Raw genomic sequence first — 3,740 nt, 5'->3', positions numbered from 1 at the left:
GGTCTGTTTTTGGCGGAAGTGCAAGGCGGCAAGAAGGCGCTAAGCCCCTCGGGGGCTGGGCCTCGCTCGTGGCGTGGGAGTGGCTTCCGGGTTGCGCTCCCGGAAGTAGGAAGTTGGCTTGCCCTCCTCGCCCGGCGGCTGCGGTCTCCGAGGCGGGAGGAGCCCGAGGGGGCGCGGGCCCCGCATGTGAGTGACTGGGGCCCGAGGCCGGGTGGGGGGAGGCCGCTTCCGTGACGTCTTCGCGCGGCACCTCCCTCGCCGCCACCGCCTCCTCCTGCCTCTGCGCTGACCCCTTTCCGAGCCTCCGGCGTTTAGCAGACTGACGCCGTCCCCCGGCCGCCCCCCGCTTGGACTCCCTTAAGACAGCTCTTTTTCCTTGGCTCTGGCAGGGGAGCTTAGCGAGGTCGTCTCTGCTTGAACCTGGTTAGCAGGCGTCACAGCATTTTCAAAGCACGCGCGGTGCCAGGGTGGTCTAGATTGCACTGCCCTTTTGCTGATGTTTATCTTTTAACATTGATATATTTTCCCCGACCCCCGAAACAGCTTTTGAGGGAGTTTATTGGGGTTTTTGTTTGTTTGCTTGCTTTTTAGTGTGGACTCGGTATGTGGTAACCATGGCATCTTGGTTTTCAGAAAGACTTTTATTTATTGAATCGAGTAAATGAGCTGTGTGTAATCGCCCATTAGTACAAAGAAATTCACCTACCTCCTGTGTCATAGTATTTTAAGACCATTAGCTCTTCAGGCTACACTTTTGCTGGTGCACCCAAGGTAACTTTGTATTCGCAAATGTTAGTTATCGCCTTGTAGCAGAGACTGCTGCAGATACTTAGTATCCTGAATTTTTTCTAGTTGCGTATTTCTCTGTTCCCATGGCGGAATCTTCTGTGGACATCTCTCCTTTAATAAATTTGCTTATTTGAACTCGAGTGACCACAACCTCCTTCTAAAAAACAACTTTGAAGTTTTGATTTAAGAGCCCCTGTTTGCCCAGTTAGGCCTTTCTTTGAATCAAAACAATTTGTAAGACGCAATTTGAACACCTGTTCTTCCACAGCTACTCTTCGACATCACAGAATGTCCCAAGTGTGAGATTCTTAACCTCACCTAACCTCTGATTTAGGCTGATGTACTTTTAAAAAGAAGAAAAGGTAAAATGAACAAATCATTAGTTACAGTAAGTTAGTTTGGGAACACAACACTCACGTTATATCCTTTCTATAAATTTGTTTAAGAGACTGATTAGGTTTCATGTCACAACTGAATGTCCATGTCTGTTGCTACTCTCTCCACTTATCTTTGCTTCAAGAAACGGTTTTGTTTGGATGACAGGGAAATAGCTGTAATACAAAGCAATAGTTATGCTTAACTCTTTTTTTTTTTTTTTAAGATTTATTTATTTATTTATACAAGCAGTGGGTACAGTCAGAAGCGCTGGAGGGTGAGAGAATTCACCAGAGCCAGAGCGGGGAGCAGAGCAGAGCAGGCAGAAGGACCGAAGCACACTGCTGAGGAGAGCAGCGGGCAGCAGGAGAGGTCTGCGGGCCATGTGGGACCCTCCTTCAGTGGCCAGGGAGCAGCCAGGGAGCAGCCGGGGATCGAACCGGTGCTGCAGAGGCTGCGGGCAGCTTCGCAACCCAGCGCTCAACCGCTGTGTCACCAGGGAGGCCCTATGCTTAACTCTTAAAGGGCAAAAATCAAGGTTGGAGTCATGAAAGTACTTATTCTTTGGACAGAGCCCTGGGAGGTAGAATTTTTAGGGGGAGGAAATTATATGTACAAAACCAGAAAGATGTGCAAGAGTATGACATTGCAAAATTGGAAGAAGAAATGGGAAATGAGAGTGAACAAGTAGGGAATGATCAGTTTGTCAAGGACTATGCTAAGTTGGATTTTCATTCAAATAAGCTACATGCCTATGGTTATGTAGGTATTGGGGTAACTGCTTTACATATATTATTCTACAATCCCTTAACAATATTGTTAGAAAAACACAATTATCTCCATTGTATAAATTAAAACTCTGAGGTTGTGTCTCATGAGCACACAGTAGATGAAGAAGCTAGTATTTGCATCTAGCTTTTTCCAACTCCAGTGCCTGTGTCCTCAGCCATCATGCTAAACTGTCCCCAGCAGGGGATGGGGAGTCAAGTAAGGTGCTTTAATATATGAGTAATGTGAGTAATGTGAACCAGTTCGTATATCAGAAAAATAATTTATGGAGAGGGTAGAGGGTGGATCAGAGAAGAGAAGGAGGTTTGGAAGTATAGAAATCAACTATGTCTTGTAATAGTCTGTGGGAGAGATATTGAGCCTTGTCTGATAAAGCTAAAGAGGAGACCTATGTAGGAGGTAGAAATGAAGATTTAGTGGCAAGTTCATTGATGGAGATGAGGAATGAGGAGCAAAGTTTTTAAATTTGAAGGACTTCCACTAATGGAGAAAAAGAATATAGTAGGAGAAATGGGTTGTGGGGGAAACAGTATGTGGTAATGGATACATCACATATAGGCAACCCAGGAAGTTTGGGCCAGGGTGTATCGTAGGTAGCTAGATGGGTATGAACTCTAGTGAAAGGTCTAGATCAGAGCAGAGATTTGGGGATCACTAATAGCTGGTGGCTAAGCCATGGAGGAAATGAGAATGTCAGTGACAACTGTGATGAATACCTACATTCAATCTCTGAGATGAGAACAAGAGGATATTGCCAAGATTGGAAAGCACATGAAAGATATAATGGGTAGCAACACCACCTGCTGCAGAGAGGTCAGGTGAGGTGGTAACAAAAGAATGTCCTTTGAACTTGGCTTGTAGAGTGCCATTGGTGACCTTAGAGGAATATTGATGGCATGAAATATTTCAGAAATATGATTTCAACTTGTTAATGAATGAATGGAGTTCCAAGAAAAAGATGAGATGATGACTTTTTTTTTTTTTTTTTAAGGAGCTTGACTCCGGAAGGAGGGAGATGTGAGCACTGGAAATCTAGAGAGGAAGGATTTTTTTTTTAAAGATTTATTTATTCATGCATATAAGAACTGGGTACAGCCCAGAGGTGCAGGGGGTGAGAGGATTTACTGGAGACAGAGTGGGTAGCAGAACAGGCAGATCAGCTGAAATACACTGCTGAGGGGAGCAGTGGGCAAGACAGGAGAGGTCTGCTGTGCCATGTGGGTAACTCCCTGGCTGGGGATTGAACTGGTGCTGCAGTGGCTGCGGACTGTTTCATAGGTCGTCTTAACCCCTTGTGCCACCAGGGAGGCCCAAGAAGAAGGATTATTTTTAAACAGTGAAAAACTGAAAAGGGTGAGGATTAGAGCTGGTAGAGAGAAATTAAAAAACATGGGGGCTCTTCAAATGTGTTAATGTCATAAAGATAAAAGGGACCAATTATATATTAAAAGTTCTAAGTTTAAGTATACCAAAGACCCCAGCAGCTAATTGATCATAGGTTGCATCCTGTATTTCTAAAAAGATAACATGACCTTTTTGGGCAAGGGAAATTTGACTATGTATTGGATATTAGATAATATTAGAGAATTATCTTAATAATTCTAATAGGTATGATGCCTATGGCTATGTTAGAATAACACCCTTGTTCTTAAGAGAGGCACCCTGAAAACAAGTGATTTCATGCTGTGTCACATCTACCAAGTGGTTCTGACAAAAACAGCAAGAGAGAGGAAAATATGGTCAAATGTTAATAATTAATGAATCTAAGTGAAGGATATACAGATGTT

This window comes from Talpa europaea, assembly GCF_964194135.1.
Source record: "Talpa europaea genome assembly, chromosome: 2".
Classification (NCBI taxonomy): Eukaryota; Metazoa; Chordata; class Mammalia; order Eulipotyphla; family Talpidae; genus Talpa; species Talpa europaea.
This window is presented reverse-complemented; position numbering follows the sequence as displayed.